At 37.2% G+C, this 16,894-nt stretch overlaps 1 long non-coding RNA gene across 1 annotated transcript; it reads right to left on the reverse strand.

Annotated features, from left to right (window-relative positions):
- Positions 1–1,449: 1,449 nt before the first annotated feature.
- On the reverse strand, positions 1,450–13,921 carry LOC141363927 (uncharacterized). The gene is made up of 4 exons (XR_012369615.1): positions 13,577–13,921; positions 13,449–13,488; positions 13,283–13,347; positions 1,450–2,543 (listed from the first exon to the last, which is right to left on the reverse strand). It is a non-coding gene; the product is annotated as an uncharacterized lncRNA (long non-coding RNA).
- Between the last annotated feature and the right edge of the window lie 2,973 nt (positions 13,922–16,894).

Genomic DNA, 16,894 nt, shown 5'->3' on the forward strand with positions numbered 1-16,894 from the left:
TGAAACCAGGAAATTCTGCTTTAAAAGTTCATTTTCACAAAAAACCGGGACAATTCGTGTCCCGGGAAAGAATATACATTTTCCGGGACTGTGACTCAAAAAAAGAGAACAATCCCGGGAAAACCAGGACGGGTGGCAACGCTAATTAAACCTCCGTGGAATTACATGGCGAACCGAACCACGGCACAACCCAAAAGGGACAGCTCGCCCACAGCAACAGTCCAGAGCTGTGATAGAGAGGGGAAACACAGTTAGTGGTGAGCAATGATAAGGCTCTGGTTACAGTGGTAGTAATCCAGTAAACAAGAGTCAACTCAGCTGTGTGCACCAGATGATGAACTGACTTGAGACTCGTAGTATTCCAATCTTTCCACAGCGAAGACAATCTTTAGTTCATGAGCAGACCGTTTGCAGGACTGAGAAGACTGAAGCAGTATGACGGCTGGAACTCTGCAAGGACGAGACAGCAGATAACACAGACTAATATCTGTGAACTAAACTGGGAACGGACAGGACAGGACAGGACAGGACAGGACAGGACAGGACAGGACAGCGAAATGCATCAGAAGCACCTCTAGTACATTCAATGACGGACTCGCAAAGACTGAGGGGAATGAGACAGTTATATACTACTGCCGATTGGGGATCAAACAAGCTTAAGGTGATGATGACGATGTCAGTGAGGAAATCACAGCAAACGGGAACACCTGTGAAAGACGCGCACGTGGATCTGTGAGACAAACATACAAGACAACAAAGGAAAAAAGACACACAGCAAACTGGTAAGACCGAAATCATGACAATACCATTTTACTTATGTATTTAAAGTGTTTATACATTTAAGAAATACATTTGAAAATGTCTAATTTCTAAATATTGATTTGCACAACCATTCAGTTGCACTGCAGTCATTGTGACTTTTCTTTCTGACTTCTGATTTTACTGTCATGTCTCTGATTGTTATTGCAAACTGCAGTTCATTTACAAAAATAAATGTTTGATTAAAAAACGAATTGTAAATAACGTGACATTTTGGCACTATGCATATATTTGTACAACAGTATTGTTGACCTCTTATTGTAATAACTACATACCTAATTATTGCATCATTATATTTATAGGCAACACTTACCAATTTGCAAGAGTATTAACATTTTTGGGCACAACAAAAATGGTGGTTCCTTGTTCTACTGGGATTCTTTTTATACACACATGAGACCTAATTGATCCATTATTAGTCACAGATGAAGCTCATATGACAAGGCGACAAGACTTATGCCTTTGCAAAAATTGACTCAATGGGATTTACCAAGCTGTGAATATTATAATACTTTTTGACAGTTTCGTTTTGCACTGAAACATTATTACAAAAGCTGTTGGGATTAAAATGAGCCATTTCTTAAAAACAAATCTTGATTAAACATATATTTTTGCGGCACTTCAGGTCAATTCCCAGATAGCAGACAAACAGTGAATCAACATTGAAATGATGTTAATCCATCAACCAAATTATCATTGAATCAACATTGAAATTTTACATTGATTTTTCATCAGGTTTGCACCCTGGAATAATGTTATTTCAATGATGCAAAATCAATCTAAATGGTTACAAAACCAATCTTAATTCAACATAAATTCAATCACTTAAGGTAGCAGACCAACAGTGAATCAACATAGAATTGATGTTGATGCCATTAACCAAATTATCATTAAAACAACGTTGACATTTTTCATTGATTTTTCATCAGGTTTGCAGCCTAGAATAATGTTATTTCAATGATGGAAAATCAATCAAGATGGATATAAAATCAATGTTTATTGAACATAATTTCAATAGTTTAATTTACAATATAGCAACATTGAAGCAATATAAAAAAACAAGCTTTATCTACTGCAGGTTCAATGTTACTAAATCAAGTCTGTTTTGACTAGTTTTTAAATCAGAGACCATGTAGGGCTACAATTAACATACTTTAAACCAAAAAGTCACTAACTTGCAATACACCCACACAGTTTACACAGGATACATCACACTCAAGAAATTAAATACAACGAGCAAATAAACGTATATATATATATCGTAAAATACAATTGTATGATTCAAATTTTTTTGCCATAAAATACAAAAGTACAAATTAAAATTATAAATATTATTGCCACTAGAGGACTCTGGAAAATTAAGACAACATCATAAACATACATCAGCAAAATGAATTTGGAAAAGCAATTCAATTTCAATTCAATTCAATTTTTAATGACCAGATACAGGTACCATACAAAACTCAAAGACACAACTGTACTTCTTGAAACATTTAGAAATTGAAACATTACCACAGTTCATTGTTTAGGACTATTCAGTAACTGAAGCTCCTCCTCTGATGCAAATGTGATGGATTTACTTCACATTAAACAGAGACACTGTTGAACACTGCAGGCCCTTTTATACACCAATCCATTCACGGGCATAACATAGCTGTTTTTGCACAGTCACAGCAAGGACATACTCTGAGGTCTCCCAAATTTCATTGGTTCTTGTGAGACATCTAAAGAATTAAAAACAAGCAGGAAGTTAGAACTGCATACTGTGGCTACATGGGGAAAATATTTCCTAGACAACATAGTATTGTGTATGGAAGAGTGTGGTTCAAAATGAGATATATCACAGTATATGAGTGTTTCAGCTTTATGTTTATATTGTTTTTGGAATATACAAATTTGCCACTTACTAATTAGATTTAAACTAAATGCTCACCACAGTTTTAAAAATATAAGTTAAAGTTAGTGTTAAAGGGAAAATGCAAAAAATAAATATAAGATAAGTCTTAATAGACAGAATCTTGTTTTTTAATCAGTTATTTTTTGTAGGCTATTAAAGATATACTAAGCATTGGAGATGCACCAAAAGTAAAATTCTTGTCCAAAGCTGACAATTTAAAAAAACATATTTTTCTAATTATTTTGCCAATTTTCTCAACATGATTGCACAATTAAAATTTTCAAAATGTCCTTTTTACTATATTTAGTTTACATTATTTAAAACATTTTTTTACATTACAGCAGTCATTAAATGTCCTTTTTACACCTGGTCAGTTCTCTGATCAGATTCATTTGGTCACATAAATGAGTTAATGTTAAAGAGTTAATCCGATCTAGGCAAGGCAAGGCAAGTTTATTTGTATAGCACATTTCATACACAAAGGTCATTCAAAGTGCTTTACATAGAAATGAGAAAACAAAAATCAAATATACATGAATTTAAAACATCAATTAAAATAAAAAATAAATGTGATTTAAATAAAAACTGTTTAAATGTGTGAAAAAGAATAAAACAGGAATAAAAGTATAAAACAATTAAAAATATGAATAAAAACAAGAGAAATAGAACATAATTAAAATAGTGAGTGCAATCAGTTCGGACGCAGCATAGTGCTCATTCAGTAAATGCATAGCTAAACAGATGTGTTTTGAGTCTGGATTTGAATGTGGCTACTGTTGGAGCACATCTGATCTCTTCTGGAAGCTGGTTCCAGCTGCGACTGGCATAATAGCTAAAAGCTGACTCTCCTTGCTTTGAGTAAACCCTTGGTATTTCCAGCTGATGTGATCCTAATGATCTAAGTGATCTGATAGGTTTGTATTCAATGAGCATATTAGCAATGTATTGAGGTCCTAGTCCACTGAGTGATTTATATACCATTAATAATACTTTAAAATCAATCCTAAATGTAACTGGTAGCCAGTGTAGCGACCTGAGGACTGGTGTGATGTGTTCATATTTTCTGGTTCTGCTCAGAATCCTGGCAGCAGCATTCTGAATGAGCTGGAGCTGTCTTATGGTCTTTTTGGGAAGGCCAGTGAGGAGGCCATTACAATAATCCACCCTGCTCGTGATGAAAGCATGCACAAGTTTCTCTAAGTCTTGTCTGGAAACGAAGCATCTAATTCTTGCAATATTTTTGAGATGATAGTATGCTGATTTAGTTATTGCTTTGACATGACTACTGAAACTGAGGTCAGACTCCAGAATCACACCAAGATTCCTGACTTGATTTTTAGTTGTTTGACCCCTAGCGTCAAGGTATGCATTCACCTTGAGAACTTCATCTTTGTTTCCAAACGCAATGACTTCAGTTTTCTCTTTGTTTAACTGAAGAAAGTTTTGGCACATCCAACTTTTAACTTCATCAATGCATTTGCACAGGGAGTCAATGGGGCTATAGTCATTAGGGGATAGAGCTAAGTATATCTGGGTGTCGTCTGCATAACTGTGATAGGCAATTTTGTTATCTCTCATTATTTGGCTTAGTGGGAGCATATACAGGTTGAACAGGAGTGGCGCAAGAATTGAGCCTTGCGGGACTCCGCATGTCATGGATGTCCACTCAGATTTATGGCCACCTATACTTACATAATAACCTCTCCCTTCTAAGTATGACTTGAACCATTTCAGGACCACCCCAGAAAGCCCGACCCAGTTTTCCAGCCTGTCAAGAAGTATGTTGTGATCGACAGTGTCAAAAGCAGCACTGAGGTCGAGTAGCACCAGCACTGATAGTTTGCCTGTGTCTGTATTGAGGCGAATATCATTTATTATCTTTATGAGCGCTGTCTCTGTACTGTGGTGTGGTCTGAAACCAGATTGAAAAATGTCAAAGTAACCATTAGAAATTAAGAATTTGTTCAGCTGATTGAAAACAACTTTTCCAATGATCTTGCCTATGAAAGGAAGATTTGAGAGAGGTCTGTAGTTGCTCAATACAGTGTTATCTAGGTTGCTCTTTTTCAGGAGGGGCTTAACAACTGCAGTTTTAAGGGACTTTGGAAAAGTGCCAGAGTTAAGTGATGAATTTACCACTTTTAGGAGATCTGCTTTTAAACAGTTAAAGACACTTTTAAAAAAAGATGTTGGGAGTGTGTCAAGGGCGCAGGTTGATGTTTTAAGATGCTGTACTATTTCTTCCAAAATGTTACCATCAACTGCTTCGAAATCAGACATCGTAACTACTTTCTGATGTTGTGGTCTGATTTGTCTAACCCCGGCGCAGCTCAAGGATGTGCTGATCACCTTTCTTATATTATTGATTTTCTCAGAGAAGAAGTTAGCAAACTCACTACATTTGCTGTCTGAGAGCATTTCACTTGGAATGTGACTTGGGGGGGTTGTTAGTCTCTCTATAGTAGCAAAAAGAGTGCGTGTGTTATTTATGTTTTTGTTTATAATATTTGAAAAGAAAGTCTGTCTAGCTTTGCCTAGTTCCACACTGAAAGCACGAAGGCTGTCTTTATAGATTTTATAATGTACTACAAGTTTTGTCTTCCGCCACATGCGCTCAGCTTTTCTGCATTGTCTCTTCATATTCTGCACCTCTGTTGAGTTTCTCCAAGGTGATTTTTGCCTGCCATTCTTCTTCCTGACTTTTACAGGAGCAATATCATCGATTGCACTCTTAACTTTCAAATTAAAGGAATCAAGGAGAAAATCAACAGAGACTGCAGATATGCTTGGTGTTAAAGATATAGCCTTCATAAATAGCACACTGGTGTTCTCATTTAAGCATCTCTTTTTGACAGACACAGATTTAGTTTCAATAGTAGGAGAGATTATTATATCAAAGAAAATACAGAAATGATCAGACAGTGCTACATCCTTAATAACAATTGATGAAATGTTTACACCCTTACTGATAATTAAATCTAGAGTGTGTCCACGATTGTGTGTGGGTCCATGTACATGTTGAGTCAGATCAAAAGTATTTAAAACAGCTGTGACATCTTTTGTCATAATGCTTTCTGGCTTATCTATGTGAATGTTAAAATCTCCAGCAATAGCAAAACAGTCAAACTCTGAGGAAATCATTGATAACAGTTCTGTAAAGTCCTCAACAAATGCTGGAGAGTATTTTGGGGGCCTGTAAATAATGATCAGTAGAATGCGTGGGGTACCTTTCAACACAATACCTAGATGTTCAAAAGACGGGTAATTCCCAAATGACACTTGCTTACATTGATAGACATCTTTAAAAAGAGCAGCTAGACCTCCCCCTCTCCTATCAGTTCTGCAAAAACTCATATAAGTAAAGTTAGGAAGGGCTGTTTCATTAAGGACTGTTGCACTGTAGCTTTCTTCTAGCCATGTTTCATTTAGAAACATAAAATCCAGGTTGTTCGTGGCTATTAAGTCGCTGACTAGAAGTGATTTGTTTCTAAGTGAACAGATATTTAAAAGTGCTAACTTAACAGTACAATTTTTTCCCTAACAGAGATCTTAGTTTGACAAGTCACAGGCAGCAGATTAGATTGATTTGCCACACGATTTGATCTAGCCTTACACTTTCTATCATGTACTTAAACAGAAATAGAGAAAGATATAGGCACACTGAGTTCCTGCTTTTGTAAACATTTGATAAAAGTATTAGTATTTTCTTAGCAGGAACCCGACACACATCACTGAGAGCCGTTATCAGTTGTTTTTGGTTCACCTACAGTAGATGGAGGAGGGTGTGTGCCTTGGCGTTGTGTCAGAGACCGAAGAGCTCTCACAGGACGAGGAGGGGGAACTGGGCCCACTGGCTTTGGGGCTTGCTGTTTTCTGGTTGAAATCTGGGGGCTTGCAGCAATAGAGTGGGATAGTTTAGTTCCAGCATAAACCAGTTCCTCCATTTTTCCAGAGAAGGTCAAAAGCGGGGATGCTGGAGAGAGGAATGACATATCTAGTGAGGAGTCCTGTTGTTCTGATGTGACCGGAGGCTGTGATATGTTGTCCTGGTTTCCCTGGCTGTTTTCCAGAAAGTCGTCCTTGGGTGCTGAATCTTGGAGCCGTTCTAATCTGACACAGTCTGACTGTGGTGAGCTCTGTGGGCAGGGCTCAGCTGAGATTGTGTCCATGAGCAGTGGTTGTTGTGGCTGCGTGGTGTTATCTCTGTTCTTGTGGGATATGTCAACATCATGTCCATTCAGGTGCTGGAGAGAAGTCCTGTGGTCATTCATACTCTGTCCAGGTGTGTGTGTGCCATTCAGGTTGAGTGGATTGGCACACACTGCTGAAGGATGATGAAGGGAGAAGTAGATATTGTCCTTTAGCACTCTTGCACCCAGTCTGTTTGGGTGGATGCCATCCTGTTTAAATAGTTGTCTCTGACTCCAGAAAAGATTGAAGTTGTTTATAAAGTTCAGTCCTTTTATGTTGCAGTTTTTTTGTAGCCATGTATTAAGTCCAAGCAAACGTGAAAACCTATTTGTTCCTCTTGCTGGAAGTGGTCCACTGATGAACGGCTGAACTTTCACTGTTCTGAGTGTTTCAAAAAGTTTGTTGAAATCCCTCTTAAGGAGTTCAGATTGCTCTTTGTGAATATCATTCTTCCCCACATGAATGACAACTCGATTTACAGTCTTATGTTTCATCAGAATGTTCTGAAGTTCCCTGTTTACATCAGAAACGGTTGCTTGTGGAAGGCAGCACGTAGTTGAGTCCCTATTGATCAAGTTTCTGATAATTGAGTCCCCCAGTATCAGAGTTCTGGGCTCGGATGCGCTCTGCGCTGAGTGCCGCTGTCTGCTTGATCTTGAGCGGCAGTTAGCATCAGTGTTAGCTGCTGGCTGATTTGATCGGTGTTCAGTCTCATTTATCACATTTGGGGATTCCTCACTCATATTCATTAATACTTCAAATCTGTTCTCAAGATGTATAGGTGGTGGTAGAAAGTCAGTGTTTGCAATCCTTGTCCTAGCTGTATCTGGGGTGGAGAAAGCAATTGCGGCAAAATGTGATGCTCGTGACAGTCTGATTTCTCGAGTGATTTTGGGTCTTGCTCCCTGTTTGTACCATTGATTAGTGTGTTGATCATTAGATTTATGGGACTCACCGGCTGTATGCTGAGGGCGTCCATGATGACGAAGCTCTGTGTGTTCCGTCTGGTTTGGTAGTCCTGTAAGTAACTTTGTTTCAAGAATAGCAATCCTTTGTAAAAGTCTGTGGCAGTTTGTGCAGCAAGTAGATTGTTGATGAGGCATTTCTTTTTCTTATCCTTTTGAATGAAGGCAGCTGTGTTTTTCCTTCTGGAATGTAAGCTGATGGCGGTGGGAGGCTAGACGGATGAAAAATTCCACTTTTTTGTAATCCTCCAGTCCCGAAAGTTTGTAAATTATCGTTGATGTCAAGCTTTGTTGTTTGAGCACTATGCTGATTTGCTGAAGTTAAAATTATAAGATAAAATATAAAAAGCGATAGAGCAAAGCGCAGAGCAGTAAGCAAAAGCGTCCGAACAGGAGCAGAGCAGAGCGTCCGAACAGGAGCAGAGCAGGAAGCACTAACCATCTACTATTCTGCACAATGGTAAATAACATTTAACTTAGGAAACATTGTACTGTATGTTGAGCAGCGAACGCCGCTTGAGCGATGTAGTTTGATGATCCATTTGCTAACAGGACAACAACTTTTATCAGAATGACAAAAAAAGAGACTGAACAAAGAAAGTAAAAAGCGACAAGACCACTTTGAAACAGACTCCATGATCATTACCTCATAGCACCTGTCATATTTATAATCTCCATATTTAAAGATCTCATATAGCCTACATGTATTTTCCTGTCAGGTTTGTGCATATTCATACTTGTTTGTATGCCTATTTCTAATGTTATGTATGCATAAATATAAAATACAATGCATACTATATCTTCAATAGCCTAGAAAATAAATAACTGATTTTAAAACAAGATTCTGTCTATCAACCCTTAATTTTTTGTTATCTTTAGTGCATTTTACGTTAACACTACCTTGAACTTAATACATTTGAAAAACTGTGATGGGCATTTAATTTAAAGCTAATTAGTGAGGGGCAAATTTGTATATTCCAAAAACAATGTAAACATAAATCTTAAACATATATACCGCTACCATGAAATAAAATGACAAATTGTGTGGGATGGATTTTGTCATACCGTCCGCATTCACGGCATTTCTGCAACTTAAATCAGGCTCAGCAGAGTGTGTCGACTGCCACGGGTGTTTGTACAAAAACTATTATGCGAGATAGAGGTAGTGATATAGGGCTGGACAATAACGCCCCATTCAGACAGCCAGCAACCAGCAGTAGCAGAGCGACGCAATCTCATTCATTTCAATGGAAACCTGGCGACTTCCGGCGGCACGAGCGAAAGCGACCGTTGGCGACCGTATCGGCATGTTCAGCGATGCGAGAAAGTTAATAAAAGTTTAACTTTATGCAAATGTTGAGTGAATTTCGAGAGAGGCTACCAATGAGAACGAAGCAGTGGAGTTCACGTCATCCTTCTCTCGTCAGTTACTTGAGTGGATGCTACTCATTTGTTTATGACGACCAGATTTAAACACGCCTCATTGAAAGAGACGGGCGACACACAGCGATAACGTCGCTGGCTGTCTGAATGAAGGGTAATTCAGTGTTTCCGCTATATACATTCTACCGTGGCGGCCCGCCATGCCTAAAACATCCCCGCCACGCCTGCAGTTGTGGATAGAAGGGATACAGCAAACGAAATCTCGCTGGATGGCCACTGTTTTATCCTAATCCTTCAACCAAACCAAACTCTAAACACAAAATTTCACACGATTGTAGGATGTATTTGTATCTCATTTAGCCAGAGCCGCTGTTTTCATCCTAATAATCCTACCTCAATCTAATCCTTAACTTTTCGGCATTTGCTGTATCCCTTCTAGACAAAACCCACGGCCGCAGCTCGCAAAAAAGCTACAGAAATGTCCGCCCTGCCAGACTGGCTGTCTTAGAAATAAATTCCTTTCTGGATTCGCGTTGTTCACTCATTTATAAATAAATCTCCTAAAGTATCATAATTTCTTCCATGGGTTTAGTTTAATGAACAAATAGATTTAAATCAACAGATGATGATTAGGCTGCGTCTCTGTTTTGAGAAATAATAATAATAAAATAAATAAGCCTATACGAAATATGTTACACTTAAATAATAATTAAATTGACAAAACGAATAAAAAAGTATTTGAGTTTCTGTTTTTTTTGTGACGCGCTGACCAAAGCAGCAGAAAGCACGTCATGTTTTTAATGATTTTAAATAAGCACAAAGTTTTCTCCTTATTGTGAGTTTACACAAATAAAAATACATAATTTGAAGTTTCGAATATTGTTTTACTTTTATCTTTATGACTATAAATTTAGGGTAATTTAAGGTGCAAGGTCATCACGCATTTGATGTTCACCGGCGCATATACACGGACGCAGTGCAGGGCTGCGAGAAAAGACATTATTAAACTTTTGATTTAACATATTACGAGTTTTTTGGACATTCATTTGGAATCACTGTACTCATATTATCAACTTATCTGGCCATTGGTTATTGAGAATATAGACTATAAGCGCAGTAACGCGCTGCTGACCGCTCAGCTGTCAATCAATCTTCTGTGCTTTAGATCCACACTCACAAAGTTTCACATTAAATGATAAGATATTTGTCCAAAAACAAAAGGCTAAATACTAAATACTACTTATATGCGACTGCAAGACATTAATAGTCGAATCTGTTTGTAAGGAAACTTACATTATTCCCGTGGAAGAAAAGAGCGTTGGTAATAGAAACTTGAGGCAGACGGTGATATCTGTTTTCAGACGAAAGGTCGGGGTACCCGCGGGTGAACCGCATAATATTGGATGTAACGGGTAATAATAGGCTTTTCGCGCGTCATTTGCGTTGTAGATGCAGGTCGGGACTCAATAGACAAGAGTAAATGCGGGTCTAACATCCAAGACCAAAATTTGACTCATTTTTAAATGGCCCCGTGCTTTGTGTTTAAGATCTGTCTGAAGACCGTTAAAGGTTTCTATTCAACTGCGCGATTTGCGGTGTGACCTGCTCGGGGTCTTTATGTCAAATGGTCCGGGTGTGAAATAAAATTGCTGCTGATGGATGTTCGGTCAATCACAGCGGTGCGGATTATCAAACAGGACTGTGCGTGAGTTTGCAACAGATCTGTTACGCTAAACACGAGCACAACTTGCAATGCACACTACATTAAAACTACAATGAAATAACCGAACTAAGTACGTAGCTATGTAACGTTTTTTAAGAAAATACATTTTAGATCAAAAATATAAAAGCAATATGCTATAAATATAAGGAAAAGTAAATTAAAGCATGAAAAAGATAAAAAATACATGTTAGTTTACTGTAGCCTATATTCTACTTTAAAAAAAAAAATGTACATTTATAATCATCATGGGCGCCCCCTGCCGCCACAGCTGAAAAAAATCCTAGAGGAAACACTGTAATTAAATATCGATATATGTCGCTGTATAATTTTTTTCAATGATATGGCTTCTAAACACATTTCCGATATTTCGATATACATTACTGCATCCCGTTGCCGTTCCCATGTCACTTCCCACGTTCAGACAGCCAGCGACGTTATCGCTGCGTGTCGCTCGTCTCTTTCAATGAGGCATGTTTAAATCTGGTAGTCATAAACAAATGAGTACTATCCACTCCAGTAACTGACAAAAGAAGGATGATGTGAACTTCGCTGCTTCATTCTCATTGGTAGTCGCTCCCAAAATTCTCTCAACATTTGCATAAAGTTTAAATTTTCTTAACTTTCTCACTACGCTGGACACGCCCAAACAGTCGCCAACGGTTACTTTCGCTCGTGTCGGCGGAAGTCGTCAGATTTCCATTGAAATGAATGAGATTTACTGCTGGTCGCTGGCTGTCTTAATGGGGTGTAAAAACACTTATTAAATGCCGGTCAATGCGCTTCTTTCTTTAGAGCATGTGGCGTCTTTTGCAGCTAAGCAACCATGAGCCGTGCATTCCGGAAAACAATGCCTGATAGAATTTGAACTCTCATCTGTGCCTTGCGTAAAATCATATCATTGTTATTATGAGATCAATGAATCTGCTGTTCGCCCAGAGAAGAGCTATCACTCAGAATATGAGAAGGAGGTGCGGCTTTAGTTCGTGTCAAGTCACAGCTTCCAATGGTGACACCAGGGAGGGAGAACAGGAGATGTAATGCAACAAAAACTGAACTACGAATGAGAAAAATCAGGTTCACGTGTTAAAAAGGGGGAAAGAAACGTGCAATAGATAAAAGTATGTAGGCAGCTATTCTTCTCGTTATGAGTATATGTATAGACGGTTTCATCGGACGCACGTGATACACGTCTGGATCCGAACCTTACTTCCGGTTTCCTTTTTTTGATGGTCTGACTTGTTGCTAAACTGATCTCTTGAACAAATGCCTCGTCGAAAATAACAAATGTTTTTGTTTCTTAGGTAATCTATGTGTTGTTTTTTGTGCTTGTTATATAAATAAACTACGTTTAAAGAACTTTGTTGTTATTTATTCTTAGCAGAGTTTACCGGAAGTTACGTGCGGATCGCGACAGCCGCTTGTTTATGTTGTTACTGCTGAAACAGTCTATATGAAGTAGTATGCTAGTGTCCAATATATTATGTAGCTTGCTATGCAATCACAAATAGAGCTTTGATATAAATGTTTCTGTCCAACTATCTTATGTATCATTAAATAGCCTACTACCATTCAAAAGTTTTCAGGTCACTTACACTTTTTCAGATTTTACTATAATAGTGAATTGATAAAAATTATGGCACTATGAAAGTTAATACTGTGATTGAAGAATTTGTTATTAAAATGATCCATTAGTTTTAGAGCCCTGCATTACAGCATTTATCACTGACTGAACCTTATTAATATTAAAGGTGAGCCCTAAAGTCTGATTATTTGACAGTGAGTTTACATTTAATTTTGTATGAAGGCTAAATACAAATAAAAAATTAAAGCAGTCGAAAATGGACAAAGAGAAACAGATTTAAACACCAAGTGTAAACGTAATGTGTCTCTCTCGTCCACTTGTGATCTGATCGACGAGAACACATCTTAATACCAAGTTTAACAGCCCCTGGGATATTTTTCCTCACGTCGATGAAAAAGGAGTGTCTAAGCTACGTATATGGTTGCTTTTTGTATGTGATTTTAAGCGGAATCAGACTTTTTCCATGTTAAACATAAATCTGTGTGCTTTGATGGATCACAGGCAAAGGACAGTGCAAATTGTTCATTTTGTTTCATTGCTTTTGCTTTGTAGCTACTGGAAGCCATGTTAACCTTGGCATGACACGGCCGGGCCATCGTATGAGTTAAAACGCGTTCCGAATGGGTGGGGGGGGGGCTAGTTATATAATATATATATATATATATATATATATATATATATATATATATATACACAACATAAAAACTTAAGATTTACATTACCATAACATCTTCTCTCTGAAGAATCACTCTGAAGATTCACTCAGCTTCTTCTAACTTCGGCAAGTCTTTTAGAAAGAGTGATAGAGGTAATATGATAGAGATTAGTAGCTAGCGAATACACTTTAGTTTATACATTTTGTACATTACTTAATTAATTGCCATTTACCTTTCATTATGTACTGTGACTGGATAATCCATTCGCTGACCTTTAATAAAAAAATTACAAAGATAAACTAAGTAATAATTAACAACACCTGTCACATCATGTATCAACTGGCAGAAAGGCACTCTTACCATGTGGGAGAGAACGCAGGAAATCACTCTAATGGGTCTACAAAATGAGAAATAATGAAAGGGAAAAACACTCCCATTAGGCAAGTTTTGAGCCAAACATTGGTTGTAATTTTGGTGAAGTATTGACTTCAGCCACGTCAAGCTATAAGGAATGTCAAAATACATTAGAACTTTTAAAATATATACTCTTCTTTAAGTAGGCTAAATAAACAATTCGTATTATTACTGTTCCTAAAACAACAACAGGCTTTATAAGGTTAGCCATAATAATATAAATAAACTGAACAGTTCTGTGCAATTACATTAAATTAAGACATATTTACAAAAACACCCACGAAAAATTAAGCATTAAAGCGTAACTAAACCCCTGGTCAGAGCCTGACTCCACCCACTGGCAATATTTGAAAAATGCAAGAAAAGTGGGCAGATCCCAACGGAGATAGAGGGGACGAACTAAGCTCGTACCAAGTGTGTGGTGAGATCGTAACAAGGGCGTGGGGAGCTTGAACCTGCTTACGTCAAGAGTTACTTTTTGGACCCAACATCCAATAGGAAAATTCAACTGCAGTAGCCACCGTTCAACCTGAAGAGGGCAGCACTCAGACGTTTACACCATATATTGTAGTATTGAAACACTTAATATCCAAATGTCAAAAAACTGGCTAAAATCAATCCACAGCACTAATAAAGCATCATTCTTACAGATCATTAACTAAAAAAAGTTGGTTAAGGGTTTAGTTACTCTTTAACAAACCATTGTAAACCGCAAGGTCCTGCTACCACACCATTACTACGACATAAACTTGCAAACCTCCCCTAACAGTAATTACTAACTAAGCTGTAACAAACAAGACAGCAAGAAACTTATGCAAAACTTAATAAATATTTTAAACTTACCTCTAAAACCCCGCTGGCACTGTCGTTGTCCTTTCGCGCCCAAACTTAACGTTCTAATCTTCTGCGCTTCTAAACTGAGTGGCGGTTGGCAACTGAAGGGTCATTACTGCCACCTACTGGACTGGGTGTAGCGCATTTAATAGTCAGTGGGGGGATTTTTTTATTATATACTGTGTTCTTTGGGCTATTAAATATTAACTGAGCAATAAATGAAAATTAAAGTTAATTTAAATTTCACACGCTTTTTTTCTATAACACTTTACATAATTATATGCAAATTTGCTAGACAAACACTATAAGAGATATAAGAGCAACAAAACTAATGTTAGGTTATTTATTTCATAACTTTACCAATTCCTGCAAAAATAAAATTAAATAATAAAATAAAATAAAAATTATAATGTCATTGATTTGTGATTATTAATAATATGTTGTTGTTTGTTAATATACACTTAGTTGGCAGTTTTCTGACGATGGTAAACTAAGGCATTTCTGTCTAAGGCATTTAGGTCATTTTTGTTAAACGTATTTAAAATAGCTGTTGATTCCCCAAAATGATCATACATTTGAAATCTTCTTGAACACTCACATATTTAGAGATGATCTGACCAGATTATTTTTACTTGCTGTATAAAAGCAAAAAACTTGTCTGATGGTGGTCCTGGGGGGGAAAGGTCTTTAGGTCATAAAATGAACAGGACTTTATAGGATCGTAAATATTTTCACTTAATTATACAGAAATTCACCCAATTTGATTTGTGTTAAAGTGTGCAGATGAAGCTGACCAAAAATCAACATTGAGTCTATGTTTGGCTTTTCAACATTGAAAAATAAATGTATTATAAACATTGATTCAATGTTTGGATTTTCAACATTGAGAAAGCAATACATTAGCAACATTGATTCAATATTATTTAACATTGAAATTTCAACCTTGACCATAATGATGATTCTGATGGAATTTCAACATTTAATCAATGTCACCTTGCTATCTGGGTTTGTACACAAGCGACAAGACTTTTGTCAGGGAGTATATATATATATATACATATATATTAGGGCTGTCAAATTTAATGCAAATTAATTTTAACACCACTAATTTTATTAACGCAACACACAATTTTTGTTTGACCCTTGGTCCAGCCCATAGTTGAATGAACAGAGACGCAGGCAAATGTGAACCTGTCTAAATGAGTAAAAGGTTTTCATAGAAATAAGAACATTAAGCAAATCGTCTAGCAAATACAATGCTCTGCTAGTTGGACATCTGAAATGATCTTTATTTTACGTCTGAGATGTGTAACGTTACCGTCCTCCTTATGCCTAATCTAATACAAAAATGGTTCTCAATTCATTTTGGTTTCGCTTTTATGCATGACTTAGAACATACATGGGCAATATATGGCCCGGGGGCTGGATCCGGCCAGCATAGTGCTTCAATCCGGCCCTCGCGATGCACTCGCAATTTCGATGAAACTGTCATGGTTGCAGTGTTTCCCATATCTTTCCCATATATTTATCAGTGACAGAATCAACACTGGCCGCCACGTAGATTTTTCATGATTCCCATTTACACTTTTTTTACCATTTAAAACATCTTAATTCATTGCAGCGAGCGCTCATCATGCCTCCTCTCTCTCTCTCTCTATCTCTCGTTGCGGTCAGCGCCTCAACAGCGCGCGCCCCTCCCCTCTCTGTTTTACGTGCAGCGCCAGCACGCCTCTCTCACATAACATTAAAAAGTATTTTAACTCCACGTTCCTGCGTGTAATTTCTTTTTCGGGTTAACATCAACAGTCACGGATGTTATAACAGAGAAGATGGCTGATCATATTCATCATAAGTCATGACTTGAGTCATTCTATGAAACGGGTGCCATTTGGGTCCGCAACATTTGATGAGATGCATAAGGCACAAAAATGTCCCAAAATGTTCTTACAAAGCTTAAAGTTATTCATTCAAGGGTTCTTGTTAACATGATATATGATAAAAACACTATTCTTAAAGAATAACATACTATTTTTAATCATTTTGCATTAGTACATAGCCATTTTCACATGTCCGTGTTGACCAACATGACATTTGCATCCAAAATATCACCAAATAAGTTAGGTATTTTTAAAAAAAATATATTGTTTTCATGATTATATTTGTGTCCCTTTTCACATAAGATACATTTTATTCAAAATAAACATTATTTTTTGTAAATATTTGATGATTTGTGTGCGTCCCTCAATTTGACTTACCACCCCGTCACACTAACTTGTTTTATCTATAAATAATGTACTGTTGCTTTAAATGACATCACAAAGCAGAAGTGACATCATTGGAGCCTTGTTGCCTGTTTTTGTTCTTGGTGGCAAGTACTGACATTCCTCTACATTCTTTATTTGTTGATTTTTTGTGTTAGACAGGCTCCGT

This window comes from Misgurnus anguillicaudatus, chromosome 5, assembly GCF_027580225.2.
Source record: "Misgurnus anguillicaudatus chromosome 5, ASM2758022v2, whole genome shotgun sequence".
NCBI classification, from domain to species: Eukaryota; Metazoa; Chordata; class Actinopteri; order Cypriniformes; family Cobitidae; genus Misgurnus; species Misgurnus anguillicaudatus.